Genomic DNA, 15,847 nt, shown 5'->3' with positions numbered 1-15,847 from the left:
AAATAATAAATACAAATAAATAGTCATTTATCCAGAATAAATAGACATATAAATAATGTACGGTAGATCCCAAAAGAAAGGAGGCAATAATCCAATAAATACTAGCAACAACATAGGTCATGAGAAAATGCACCAAAAAATGTAAGAGGTCCCTAAGAGGTGAAAGTAATTGCCCACAGCCATATAGCTACCAGTAAAGCTGGATTTACCAAATAGAGATATCTATATTAAATTAGGAAGGTAGGATGGTATCAGTCCCCACGCCTATCGTCGCCATTCACTTTACCCTATATAGGATGCCGTTTCCGTGGACCCCTTGAAATACCGTAGTAGTATGATATGCATGATATGGGAGCTACTTTAACAATACTAAGTCATTAATCTGGTATATTCATACAGTGAATCCCATATAGAGAATTATTTATATATCCTATATACTTGGACCCCCTTTTGGAAGTGGCACACATACATGAATTATATAATATGCATATGGCGTATTATCTGGTTACTATAGATCTCGTTATGTAATGTATCCAACTCTCTGTTTATCATATGGGGTTCATATGTGCACTTTTTCTAGACCTTAATATAATGTCCAAAGAGGAGTCTGTTATTTCAAAGCAGTAACTGCTATTTAGCTGTATATTTGAATATTGCTATACGGGAAGCAGGAGATATTTTTGTTACCTATAGGGATCAAATATTGTTTATTGGGGTTGTTACGCCTTTTTAAGTGTTTTTAAAATGTGGTTTCTGTTGTTTCAAATGTAATAAAGACCATTTTTGTACTTTGATATATGTTTATCCCTCTTTTTTGCACACCACATTTCTCCTTTTGGTATACTTATATATGGGTGTGTTGAGGTGATCCCTTGTTTTCAGGTTTATTTATGGGATAATTGGATCCCATACGTGGTGCCCTCCAATAGGTCAGCTTCAAGTAGGATGTTCTCAGACGGAATCGGCCACTGAGCTTACAGTGTCAGAAAGTGTCATCAGCAGGTTGCAACAAAGATACAGAGAGACAGAGTCCCAGAAAGGCATAGACATGGATGTCCTTTGGCCACATCCCACACTGATGACCGATTCATTGTGAACAATGCTCTTTGGAACCAGATGATGAATGGCACATAACTCCAAGCACATTTGAGGGAGATAAGAAGCACTCAAGCATCATATCAGACCATTTGAAACTGTTTACATCAGTGTGAATGAGGGACCAGTGGGCTTCTGTGCTGTTCACTGATGACAATTGATTCTCGTTGAGCAGAAATGATGGCCGCCAGTGATGTTAGAGATGTCAAGGAGAGCGCTATGCATCAACCACTATTGTCACCAGATGAGCCTTTAGTGATGGGGGTGTTACAGTGTGGGCATGTGTGTCTAGTCAATACAGAACCACCCTACACTTTGTGAATGGTAAAGTGACAAGCCCCTACTACTTCAATAACATCATTAATCCAGTCATTATGCTTCTGCAGAAACAGCACAGGCCTAATTTCATCTTAATGAACAACAATGCTCCCGCTCATTGAGGTCACATTGTTAGGGAAATGCTACTGGAGACTGTGGTACTTCAAATGGAGTGGCCTGGACTTTCTCCAGACTTAAATCCCATAGAAAACCAATGGGATCAACTGAGTCGGGGTCTCATAACTCTACCCCAGAAGCTCAATGACCTGAGGGTCAACCTTCAACAAGTGTTGGATGCCATGCCGACAATAACTCAATTTGTGAACAGCATGAGACATTGTTGTCAATCTGTAATTAATGCTCAAGGCCACATGATAAATTCTTGAGACATTGCTATTTTTAGGGGGGTTTACCCATCAATGTTGTTGGCTTTTGTTTCAATAAATTGAGATGAGGAAATCACCATTGCATTCTTATATTTTAATGGCATACTTTCATGATAAAATGTCACTGTAGCGTGAACTTTTAACGTTTTGCATACATTTCAGCCGAAAGCCAAATATCCCTAACTTTTGTGAGTAGTGTATACCTGGAAGGAATGATGGAAGTTATATATACCTGAAAGGGGCCCAATATGGGGGACATTAGTACAGGATGTGGGACATTACTACATAATGAAGAGGGGGCAACACATCTGACCGACATTCAAGCGAGGTCCAGGTCCAAATTTTGCACCAGGGCCCGTCTGACTCTAGTTACACCACTGTATGTGAGTGTTATTTCTGGAGCGCTCTCGGCTCTTTTGTATATTACTGGTGATCGCACAGTGGCCTGTTTCAGCTCAATTAGTTCCTTTAGGGGTTTGGAGAAAAATTACTTTCTCGAAGGATAAAATTATCCTTCATGAAGACTGTTTCACATCTTTATGACATTTCTTGGAAGCTTGCATGTTCAAGCTGTGAAGTCTAATTATAAGAGGGATGATTCCGATCAATTCCATGAGAATATGGCGTTTAACCCTGAGTGACTGCATTTCATGAGCAATTATCATAGATTCCATAGATAATACCAGTGTTCTGAAATGATGAAGTCATCATTCACAAGTTCTCTGTAGGTTTATATTCCTCCGTTATCAATTATTGCCAAGATCTCTCTGAAAAGTCCAAGTTTTTGTAACCCTGTGTCTTCTGGGTGGATGTTATGTTATGTGTTTATTTCATTTTATACTACAGGAATTATCTATAGACAGAAAATGTAACTTACAATAAACAAGCAAATATCATACAATCACTAACATTTACCGTATATTACAAGTGAAAGGTGTCAAAAAATCAGTGCATTATCAGTAACTAATCAATCAACATACCCAAATACAAGTTTGTAATCAATCCACACTTAAGGAAGTTCTCAGGCTTAAACAGTTAGTACTTGTTGGAATGGCCCATGACAATATGGTGAACACAAAAGGGTTGATTCATCAAAGCTATTATGCCACAAAAATACAAAAATAGCATTAGAGCTTTGAAAGGTCGCAAAAATGTAGGAGAATGCGGAGATGCTCCATAGTGACTTCCCACTGGAATCACCAGCAACCAGCTGTAATCTCGGGAAGGCTAGATGAAATGTTCAATTTTCCCTGTAGCACCAACACTAGGGACATAGAGCGTTGCACAATATCCATTCTATGCGTTGTCTGGGGAATAGGAGAGGTAGTCTAAATACACACTTTGTAACTGCTCGTCACTCCAACCGAAAAAAGGATCTTGACCAAAGGACCCCATCTATTACTTAAGAATTCAACAATATATTAGGTTTTCTACATCAAAGAATCCATTTTATACCATCTGGATATAAAAGACAACAACGCAAAATCCTCTCTTCGAGCTATACAGTGTGTCCACCCATATCCTGTCCACCGCCATTAACTTGAGAACGGCGGCAGCTATAGGCATAGAAGTGGTGTCTAGGTATAGTAAAGTAGCCATGCACTACGCAATGAAACCATTTTCGAGATAAAAATGCTAACTCCGTTGTTTTCCACCAGGTAGCGCATGGATACTTTACATGGATGGATGGATACCATGGATACCTAAACATGCGCATGGATACCTAAACACCCCTTCTATGCCTATAGCTGCCGCAGTTCTCAAATTAATGGTGGTAAACATGATATGGGTGGACACACTGCATATCGAGCAAATCCTAAGGATGACAAAGCCAGCATCCTTTGGATTGAGATCCTAAAAAAACACAATATTACGATACTATAGCTGTGATTCATCAAAACCAGTATTGATGGCACTGCTCTTGATGATGGCACAGGCCTCCTCATGAGTCTGATGTGAGTGAAAAGTGGAGTGCGGGTCGTTACAACAAATATTGCTCCCATCATGGGTTGGAGTAGGATTTCTGGTATAAAGCATGCCATGGCTCGTCATGAATTAGACAATCTGTGGTATCACATCCCCATTCTGCCCCAGCTCCACTAAAATGAAAATCTGCCGCTTAATTTTTCAGTTTTATGGCTTAAAGGTATCTGGCAAAAAAAAACTGTGGCCAGGAAATGGAAAATCTAAAAAAATAGCAAACTCAGCCAACCATTCGAGCTGGTACCCACCCGAGTCCCTCGCAAGCTGTTCTGTGGTCTGAGCAGAGCCAGGAAGCGGTGATACACTGCTTAGATGCCCCCCTGCTTTGACCATTGCCATAAATTGCATCTCACACTGTATACTTTTTCTTTTACATTGTGGCCTATTGATGACACATGCCAGATAAATGGTCATGGTAGACTTTACTTTAGGAGTGTAAAGGCCGCTAAAGCGATGTTGTTGGGGTCACGGAATTCGTGATGCACATCCGGATGCTTTAGCGATGTCGTTGCGTGTGACACCTACGTGCGATCGAAAATCGTCGCAAAATCGTGCAAAATCGCTAATCGTTGACATGCTCCCCTATTCCCAAAAATCGTTCCTGCTGCAGGTACGATGTTGTTCGTCATTCCTGCGGCAGCACACATCGCTATGTGTGACACCACAGGAACGATGAACCTCACCTTACCTGCGGCCGCCGGCAATGAGGAAGGAAGGAGGTGGGCGGGATGTTCGTCCCGCTCATCTCCGCTCCTCCGCTTCGATTGGGTGGCCGCTTAGTGACGTCACTGTGACGCCGAACGAACCGCCTCCTTAGAAAGGAGGTGGTTCGCCGGTCACAGCGACGTCGCTAGGCAGGTAAGTAGTGTGACGGGTCCGAGCGATTTTGTGTGCCACGGGCAGCGATGTGCCCGTGATGCACAAATGATGGGGGCGGGTACGCACGCTAGCGATCTCACTAGCGAGATCGCAATGTGTAAAGCCGCCTTAAGATTCAATTTGGCCCATTGTTTTGAGCCTTTCAACACCAGTCATGTCATACCCTCACTCTATCAGTACTACTTCCATTTGGGACAGTGACAGTGGTTGAGATGTGTTGTTGTGAAGGTCGCAATCAAGGAAGCTGGAGATGCTATTATATCGCCCAGGGAAGGGGGTACTCGGTCTTGGGTGGTAACAAATGGGAATGTCCGTTGCCCGGTCCCATGCCCTGGACCCCTTTTTGTAAGGGGTGAATACAGTTAATGTCATGTGACGCCACCTGCGGGTTGCAGTTAAGGATAGAGAACCGCCGGTGCTAAATGTGGGTACTCCCAGAGCTGGTGGTGATTGCAGCAATGGTGTTAGGCCCTCCGCAGGTAGGGCCGTGCCTGGGAGATGATAAGGGATAATAACGGAGACCACACCAGGTTGTCTTTAACATTCTCTACTCACTTGGACCCAGGAGTTGCTGGTTCAGGTCCCTTGGAGTATCAGTGCCAATGTAGTGACCCAGGTTGCTCTGTCCCCGGCACTCTCTGTTGGTTGGCTCACTGTAGCGTGGAGCGATTGGGGTCTGACTGTCCCTTTTGGGGGTACAGTCTCCTTCTCCGTACGGCGGGCAGTGTGGACCCTGCAGGGAGGTAAGTGTTCGAACCCCGATCCTAGTTTACTGCTGATGCCCCCAGATTATTTTGTTCGGTGAATTCCATGAAGGTGTCCTCACCGGGCAGGTATTTATCAAGCCGTGTAGAACTGACGCCTGATCTAGGGCCCTGTACCCGGTGCGTCCTCCGGTCCCAGTGGTATCTCTGGTACTCGACCTGGCGACCGCTCTCCTGTGCCCCCGGGTTACCGTTGCACGGACCCAGCTCAGGCACGTCTGCACACCTCTCCTGTGTGCTACACTCTCTAGACTCTCTACTGACTGACTGCTGACCCCTCCCACTAGGCTGGCTAATTCCAGGGACTCGTTCCTTTCGATGGCGACCATCCCCTTACATGGTTAACCCTCTATGCCTGGTGTGGAGTGGAGAACTAGGATTTTAGGTTGTGCTTTGGTGGTATCGGCACTAATACTCCAGGTCCCAGTGGGCAGGTCCTGCATCCCCAAGAGGATGCAGTTCCTTGTAGTGCTCTGAGTGGCTCAAGGGTGCTACCTTCCCCCTTGGTTAAACACAGCACATCCTCGGGCTGTAAGTGAAATAGAGTTTTTATTGTAACCGCAATAGAAAAAAGGGTAATTAGTTCAAATACAACGTTCTTCCTGCACAGGGGAGGTAATTCACTTAAACGTTACTAACATTAAGTATACCCCCATCAACCCACTACCCAAAAAGGTCCTGGTTTCCCCAAATGCTCTGAGGAGGCAGGTCACCTGTCCCGGTGGTGACCAGGTCTGGGCCTTCTCTATCCGAGACCTTTCCGCCAACCTTCCTCTCCTTGGTGGTGGTATCAATGTCCTGATGGTGAAAGGATTACTCTGGGAGGCACACATGGTGCAACTATTTACAAGACACAAGTTTGTGTTGACTACTGACAGTCCTGCAGCTGTGGTCCATTTTTAACTTAATGTTCAAACAGGTCAATCAGGTTACTGTTCCAAGGATTATTCAACATTTTTCAAAACTTTTTTTTCAGATTTATGCAGATTCTTAACGAAAATAACACTCAGTAATAACTGGGTAATCTAGTGGAATCATTACCCTCCATGCCACCCTCCACCGAGGGCCTCTGGTGCCATCTCCTGGTGGCGCACCACCCAAGACCCTGATGGCCTTTTTAGCGTTAACCAAACATTGCTATAAGGTTCAACAAAGATGGCACAATGAACATTTTAGGTATTAACTTCCTTGCCACCCTCCACCTAGGGTCTCTGGGGCCATCTCGCATCACCCAAGTCCCTGGTGGCTTTTTTACTATAACTGAACACATTAAAAAGGTTCAAAAAGGGTGACAAGGTCTGAATCAAACTTTCAAATCTGTAAACTTTTTAACTAAAACATTCTGGTAGCCACCTGATTCGAGCTACCATGGGTGCACCTGGGAACCAGTCCCGGATCCCTGGCGTTGGACATTCCCCGAACACACCCGGGCAAAGTGTCCTGGCAGGCCGCAACGGAGACAAACCGGTACCAGGACGTTAAGGGTGTCAGACGGAGGCTCCTCATCCGAGGGGGACTCTTCCTCGCGCTCCAGCAACAGAATCCTAGGCAACAAACATGTTGATAGTGAAGCACAGTAGCCATTTCCGCCATAGCGCGGGACCCATGCTGCCTCCGGGGTTCTGGAGACCGAATCTGCCTCCTCTGGGTCCAAGGCGGTAGAGGCCGAAATGACTTGGTCGGCATCTGCGGCCACCGTGGTTGAATCATCATAGATGGCCATCTCCTCCTTCAGTGGCAGGGTGGCTGGCATGATCGGTGCCACTGCGCCGGACGCTGCAGCTCCTGGGCAGTTGTCGACTCCGTGTGCCTCCATCTTGCTAATCCCCCTCGGTCATTTCTCACCACTCTCACGGGGACTGGGGCACACTGGGAGATTCCGGGTCAGATCACTTCCGACTTCCGCTCGCATTCTCAGGATTCGTGGGCGGGGTTTCTGCTCGCGCACCTTTGCAATTTTGAGCTCTGTTGGGCACAGTGATGGCGCAGCCAGTTATTCTCAGCATTGAAGATGACGGAAGTCTTTACACAAACAGTCCATTAAATACAGTTCCTTAAGGCACACGTCACCCGTGTTAACGGGCCTTGTCCGTATCCTGTTTGTGACGCCAGGAAAAAGGGGATGTAGTGCCCAGGAAAAGGGGTACTCAGTCCCGGGCAGTAACAAATGGGAATGTCACTCTGGTGGCCGTTGCCCGGTCCCGTGCCCTGGGCCCCTTTTTGTAAGGGGGATATTTACAGGGGTGAATATAGTTAATGTAATGTGACGCCACCTGCTCGTTGCGGTTAAGGATAGAGAACCGCCGCTGCTAAATGTGGGTACTCCCAGAGCTGGTGGTGATTGTAGCAATAGTGTTAGGTCATCCACAGGTAGGGCCGTGCCTGGGAGATGATGAGGGATAATAACGGAGACCACACCAGGTTGTCTTTAACAGTCTCTACTCACTTGGACCCAGGCGTTGCTGTTTCAGGTCCCTTGGAGTATCAGTGCCAATGTAGTGACCCAGGTTGCTCTGTCCTTGGCACTCTCTGTTGGTTGGGTCCCCATAACGTGGTGCGTTTGGGGCCCGACTGTCCCTTTTGGGGGTACAGTCTCCTTCTCCGTGCGGCGGGCAGTGCGGACCCTGCGGGGAGGTAAGTGTCCGAACCCCAATCCTAGTTTACTGCTGATGCCCCTACATGATGAGGTCTACAGCGTGCAGCTGTCTGCTTTACTTGAGCTAGTTAACAAAAATAGGGGGGACCCCACTTAATTTTTTTTTATTTATTACCTATCCACATTTGTTTGCATGTCAATTGTCCTGCTTTTACCCCCATTTTGCTTCCTTTTGCAATCCCCTACCTCTTACTACGACCATTTTACAACCATGGTACAGCACCAAAGTTTGAAACCCCATTGACTTATATGGAGTTCATGGTCTGGGGTCAAGTTCAAGTCATATCTGGGTCCCAAAACAAACGTTTAACGAAAGTCTGGCTGATCCCGGTGAACTTAAACATGCATAAGTCCGCTCATCCCTAGTTACCAGGTTGTTGCTTCCTCATCTGAAACAGCATAATGTAAGGAAATAGACCCTGATTCCAATGATGTATTACTTATTTTAATGGCTACATCGGTTGTGATAATATCAGAGTTTTTAGATGTAGAAGAGCTAAAAAAATGCTGACCTCACGCATACCCCTGATTAGCAGGTTTCTACGTACATTGTTTATTGACAATAATAACTCAAAATTCTTGTAGTATATTTATCACCATTATTTACATCTAAATCCTGTCTTCCTGGATATATATGTTTAACATTTTAGCTAATATCTAATGTACTAGTTAAATACACACCTACAGTTTACCGTTTGTCATTCAGCTATGTTCAGTTCCCCATGCCTGCCAGTAGATGGCAATGCATCCAAATATTTTCAGCCAGTTCTTTGTTCCAGTGGTTTCTTTTGTTCTCCAGGATTGTATGAAGTTACTTTGCATATTTATTGTTCTGCCCTTGATAATTATTCTGGACTTGAGATTTGGCTTTTATAAATACAGTAGACTATTCCACTTATGACCAATGCAAGGAATTCTGCAGAAATCATAGACAAGTGAGCAAACTGAGCTGCTCTCCTCCCCATCCCATGTCACAAATTAGGACGGCAGCAGCATCTGTGATGTTATAGGTGACAAGGCCTTGAGTTGGGCGCCAGCTGGAGAAAATAGATATACAGACCACCTTCCCTCCAGTAAGCTGGAAAAGAGCCCGGACCGCCCACCATAATTCTTCACTTTTCTTTTCAGTGCAGGGCTTTCAGTTCGCCTTTGTTCCATTTCTCTGCACTACTGGTTTCCCACTTTTCCCAGTCTCCTTACTTCCCCTTATTTTTCACACTCCTGTCACCCATTAATATGTAGCAAAATGTATTCTTTCATCATACATTCCCTTCAGCATTTAAAGGGAATCTGACAGCTGATACCTGCGGCCTGAGCCAATGAGCCAAAATTGTTGTGTACATTTCTAGTACAAAGTAAGCCATGAGTAAGAGGTGCTGTGAACATAGACTAGATAGTCTTAAAATTAGCTACCTAATAGCATGAACCAAGTGTAGACAATTTTGACAAATTTGGCCCAAATTGTTTTATATCAGGGAGAAACTACTTATATAACTTTGCCTAAGCAGGAATGAGTCTGCCGTTAATGTACAAGAGAATAGGGCTGAACGGATCCAAACTGTAAAAGTCCGGATCCGCGCGGTTTCAAAGATGCCCGGGTTCCGGACCCGTATCTAGGATTCCAGGCACATGATCCGGATACGGCACTGGGGAAAATAATTGCAAAATAAAGAAAAACAGAAATAAAACAGCGTTTCATACTTACCGAGACTCGGTGTCATGGCGGTACACTGCTTCCAGGTCGCGCATGCACTTCCTGTACTGTACATCGTATACACACAACTTTCTGTGTTTTCCCCGCCCCCGGTCATCCTCTTGTCTTTGATTGGTTGCAGGCAGATGTGTCCCCAGCCTGTGGCAGTATCTGCCTGCCGTGCAGTCATTACAGCTCAGTCATTGTCTGCACAGCCAGCAGTCGTGCTCTATGCCGCTGGCTGTGTTATGTAGCAGAGCTAAAGCAGCGTGGGACCTCGTGTGGATTACGCCGGACCTGCAGGGTGTTGGGGTTAATAAAGAGGTGAAAGAGGGTATGTGTTTTGTACTTTATTCCAAATAAAACATTTTCTCTCTGTCTGTTTATTTACTTTCATTTACAGGTTAGTAGTGATGCAGGTATCTAATAGACAACTGTGCTATCACTAACCTAGGGTTTAGTAGTAGCTGTGCGCTGCTATTAACCCCTTATTACCACGACTGGCACTGCTCCAGGCCAACGGGAAAAGCTGGTATTGCACTGGGATTGTCACATCTAATGCGGCAATACTGGGCGCCTGCGGGCTGAGAATACCAGTCCCCAGCCGGCATTATCATGGCTGGGGATGAAAAATAGGGGGGACCACACGTTGTTTTTTTTAATTTATTTAAATAATAATAAAAAAACCCGCATCACCGGTACAGCCGCACACATTTCTGACAGGAACGTGCATGTGTTTCTGAAACGCATGCATGCTCACCATACCTACCTGCAGACACTTGCACTGCTTTCCCTGCCCACTGGTCGTCCTGCCACCTGTGATTGGTTGCAGTCAGCTGACATGCTGCCATTCAGGGTGGGGGCGAGTCTAACTGCAACCAATTACACGCGCCGGTGGGTGGGCAAAACAATGAATATTGAATTGTCGACTCTGGAAGAGAAAAGCGTGACCCAGAAGGAGTTTGCTGCTATGACACAGCCTCGGGTGAGTACAACGCGCTCGCTCCTACCACCCTATCACCTTACCAAATGTTTTTAATCTCCAGATTCTGGTCCCCATAGACTTAGATGGGCACCAGAATCCGGAGTGCATCCGGATTTTTTTTTCAATCTGGCAGTGATCTGCTGGTCTCGGATTTTGGCAGATTCGATCAACTCTACAAGAGAAGACTAAGGATGACAGTGAGCCTGTGTGTCCACCTTCACCTGCACTGGACACCCTAGCTGTTCATCACCAAATTGCGCCTGGATTTTTGAGAGAAGTTACTCTTAGATGAAGTTTAGATACCATTCTTTGTTCATGGCAGTGCAAAATTGTGATCTCAGGATACTTTACTAATGACATAACTAAGGACTAACGGTAGTGTTCACCTTTTTTCTCCAGACAATTATTCTTCCAGATATCCCAAATATTCTAAAGAGGGTTTAATTGGAGAAAATACCTATACCCCAGTCCATGTGAAATCCTTGTATTTCCTGCAGAATTTCAGTTTGTCCTTGATGATTTTCTTTGCTGCCCTTCTTGATTTCAGGCCAACCTTCTAAAGCCTTTGTTTCACTGTACATACAGATGCACTGATACCTGCCTGCTTCCATACCTGGGCAAAGTCTTCACTGGTGTTAAACTGATCCCATAGGTAAATCTTCTTTAGGAGTTGATCTTGACATTTTCTCTACTTTTTTAGTGCCCTGAAGCCTTTTCCACAGCATTGAACTTCTTTCTTTGAAGTTCTTGTTGATCTGATAATTGGTTGATTTAGGAGAAATCTTAAGGTACCGTCACACTAAGCAACGCTCCAGCGATCCCACCAGCAACCTGACCTGGCAGGGATTGCTGGTGCGTCGCTACACGGGTTGCTGGTGAGCTGTCACACAGGCAGATCTCACCAGCAACCAGTGACCAGCCCCCAGCCAGCAGCGACGCGTGGAAGCATGCTGCGCTTGGTAACTAAGGTAAATATCGGGTATCCAACCCGATATTTACCTTGGTTATCAGTGCACACCGCTTAGCGCTGGCTCTCTGCACACCTAGCCAGAGTACACATCGGGTTAATAACCCAATGTGTACTCTGCTACGTGTGCAGGCAGCAGGGAGCTGGCTTCTGCGGACGCTGGTAACCACGGTAAACATCGGGTAACCAAAAAGCCCTTACTTTGGTTACCTGATATTTACCTTTGTTACCAGAGTCCGCCGCTCTCACGCTGCCAGTGCCGGCTCCCTGTTCCCTGCACTCCTAGCCACAGTACACATCGGGTTAATTACCCGATGTTTACTCCAGCTACGTGTGCAGAGAGCAGGGAGCCGGCACTGACAGCGTGAGAGCGGCGGACGCTGGTAACGAAGGTAAATATCGGGTAACCAAGGAAAGGGCTTCTTGGTTACCCGATATTTACATTGGTTACCAGCGTCCGCAGAAGCCGGCTCCCTGCTCACTGCACATTCAGTTGTTGCTCTCTCGCTGTCACACACAGCGATGTGTGATTCACAGCGGGAGAGCAACAACTAAAAAATGGTCCAGGACATTCAGCAACAAACAGCGACCTCACAGCAGGGGCCAGGTTGTTGCTGGATGTCACACACAACAACATCGCTAGCAACATCGCTGTTACGTCACAAAAGTTGTGCCTCAGCAGCGATGTTGCTAGCGATGTTGCTTAGTGAGACGTGGCCTTTCCTTGTGAAATATTCATCAACATATATGTTTGCTGTATGATAACCCATTGTGGTATTCACAGTGTATGTAATGAATATCTACATAAAATTGCATTGCATTCTTCACCTTGGCTCTACTGTACACTGTGCCTACTGTTATTACCTTTTGTTGCTGTGTTATGAGTTGTTATGGATAGCTTGTTCCTTTTGGGCTGTTCATTATTATTTTTGTGCCTTCCCTCACAGCATTGATATATTCTTTGGTGGTTATTCTCCAGGATTATGGGTGCTGGGATTTTACATTTTGGATCTTAATTGTTTTTAATCGTTTATGTATTTGTTTAGGTGTTGTGATTTTTAATTTTTGTACAATAAATTTTTGATCTTTTTGGTGATCCCCGTTTCATGGCACTTTCTTTTTATCCATATCAAACTGTAATACTCTCACAGGGATGGACAAACCAGTGGAGATATAAAACCTGAAGTCCACAGCTCCCAAAACTGGCTAGTACTTGCTCTAGAGCTGAACCTGATTTGTCCCTGCCTGACAGTGGAGGTTGACACTCTAAGATCACGTAATGGCGCCTTTACTCGACGGCTGACCCTGAGTGTCCTTAATTGCACTCTAAGCTATAAACCAAGTGTAATACAAAAACAAAAATAAACATACATGAACTGTACACCAGAAGAGAGTGAGACACAAGGCTAAAAACGTGCAAATACAGTTGTACAGGAATGATGGAATGCAAGAAACCAAAAAGAATAACAGACTATTTACAAACCTTTCCAAACCTAAATGAAACAAACTGGGAGAATTGGGTAGAGATTCACACAAAGTGAAGGGAATAGCAATAGCAATGTCCCAGTCAGAAAACCTTAACCTAGGAGCTGGGACTCCGCACAACCATCCATCCAGAAATATAGCCAGCACTGAGGCATGTGAGTAGTAAGTATAACTAGACCCTCTCGAAATTTGACTGGGCAATCCAAATGAGAAAGTGCCCACACCTGAATAGAAGTGAAACAGGAAGGTAAAGCATAAGAAAGAAAAACAAGACAAGAGATACTTCAGTAGTTGGATCAACACAAAACAGGATACGATCCAACCAAGAGGGAAACGGACCAACAACCAGAGATCACCAGTTTGAACCCCAGAGTTGAGCCTAACCCCCCCTGTGGAATTTTTGTCTTGCAGTGCACACTATTTATGGCATTGAGGAATAAAGCCCCTTTATGACTTCTGTTAAAAGGCATATCAGAGGTCATTTAGGGGTTTATGGAAATTACCACTATAAAAACTAATACAGCAAGCTTTGTGAAAACCAAAATTTGTGTCAGTCTCAAAACTTTTTGGCCACAACTTTATAGGGGATTTTAGAGGGTGGGTTCCTGGACATATAGATTAATATACTCACTTAATATGTATGGTATAGTACAAGCCATATTAAAAAAGGAAAAATATCTTCAGGACCTCGAGAGACATATTTGAAAGTTAAAATAAATCAAGACATTACAAACTTAACTGGTAGGAGATGTGGTTGGAAAAGGAACCAGTAAACATCAAAATCGTATCATTTAGCTTATGAAAAAAAAATCTAAAGTAAGCCCAGGACACGGCGAGAAAAACGGTGCGAGTGGAATGCGATAAAAAAAATCGCATTCCACTCGGACCAATATTACTCTATGTGTCAGCACCCATGAGCAATTATTTTCTCAGCCCTAGTCGGGCCGAGAACACAGTCGCAGCATGCTGCAAGTGTAATGCGATCCTGTTCCACTTGCATCCATGCTATTCTATGGGGCGAGAGAAACATCGCACTGCACTTGCAGTACACCGGTGTAAAGCGAGAGCAGTGTGATTCTTGCACCAGCCAGCAATGGAGAAGATAGGGAGATAAATTCCTCCCTCTCCTTTGCAGCGCCGGCCCTCCCCTCCACAGCGCCGGCCTCCCCTCTGTAAATGTGGTCTGATCGCACGATCGGACCAAAGTCGCATGACACTCACATGACACTTGGCTCCCGCTGTGCCGAGTGTCATGCGAGCGCTCGCACCAATCCCCGTGTAGCCTCGGCCTAAAGCCTGCTTTAGGCCTCTGCCACACTCACGTGAATTTCACGCACGTGCCGAGAGACACGTATTTTCCCTGCGTGTTGTGTGCAGGTAAGTACGTGTCTCTGGTACGTGCGTGACACGTCTGTTCTACGTGTGCTATCCGCGATAGCACACGTAGAATCAGTAATTATTATACTCACCTGGTCCTTCCTGCTGTCCGCGCTGCTGTCCGTGGTGCTGATCTTCGGCTCCAGCCCTCCCGTCTCCCCGCTGCTTCTGCTGCCAGGCTGTGAAGTGAATATTCAATGAGAATAATGAGCGGCGGTCGGCAGCAAGAGGCAGCAGCGGCAGAGACAGGAGGGCTGGATAAGGTGAGTTAATGTTTTTTTTTTTTTCCACTGACATGTGTGTTTTCTCCGGCGCGTGTCACACGGGACCGCATCCACACTACACCCGTGTAGTACGGGTGCGGGCCGTGTAACACCTGTGCTGCCGGCGAAAAACCGGACATGTCAGCGCTTTGAAAATCGCACACACGTACAAACGCACACGGACACACGTTCCGTGTGGTTTTACGTGTGTGTGCCTGCTACAATAGGGTAGCATTGGTTAAAGTGTCTCCGTGCCGCCGGTACGTGTAAAAAATGACAAACACGTGCCGGAGGCACGGATGTGTGGCGCAGGCCTTACACGGTACGACCGATTGTGCGATTTCACAATCGATCGTACCCGCCCCCGTCCTTTTTGCGTCACGGGCAAATCGCTGCCCGTGTCGCACAAAGTTAGTAACCCCCGTCACACATACTTACCTCTCGTGCGACCTCGCTGTGGGCGGCGAACGTCCACTTCCTGGAGTGGGAGGGACGTTCGGCGTCACAGCGACGTCACACGGCCGCCGGCCAATAGAAGCGGAGGGGCGGAGATGAGCGGGACGTAAACATCCCGCCCACCTCCTTCCTTCCACATAGAGACGGCGGCGGCCGCGGGAGGCAGGTGAGCTGCTCATCGTTCCCGTGGTGTCACACGGAGCGACGTGTGCTACCACGGAAACGATGGTCAACTAAAGTAAACGATATTATGGAACCTAACGAGCAGTACCCGACTCACGATTTGTGAGCGATACTGCGTCGCTAGGAGGTGTCACACAGGCCGGCATCGCCAGCGATGCCGGATGTGCGTCACAAAAACCATGACCCCAACGATCTATCGCACGATAGATTGCCTGGTGTAAAGCAGCCTTAAGATATAGGCCTCAAACAATTTGATAGTCAAAACAGTAATTCAACAGTTTTCATGTAGAAACTCTAATGATTTATAATAACAGATGAACTTAAAAAAATGGGGTCAGAAAATTCATTTTCAAAGAA

The sequence above is a fragment of the Anomaloglossus baeobatrachus genome, chromosome 6 (genome assembly GCF_048569485.1).
Source record: "Anomaloglossus baeobatrachus isolate aAnoBae1 chromosome 6, aAnoBae1.hap1, whole genome shotgun sequence".
NCBI classification, from domain to species: domain Eukaryota; kingdom Metazoa; phylum Chordata; class Amphibia; order Anura; family Aromobatidae; genus Anomaloglossus; species Anomaloglossus baeobatrachus.
Note: the sequence above shows the minus strand (reverse complement) of the source record.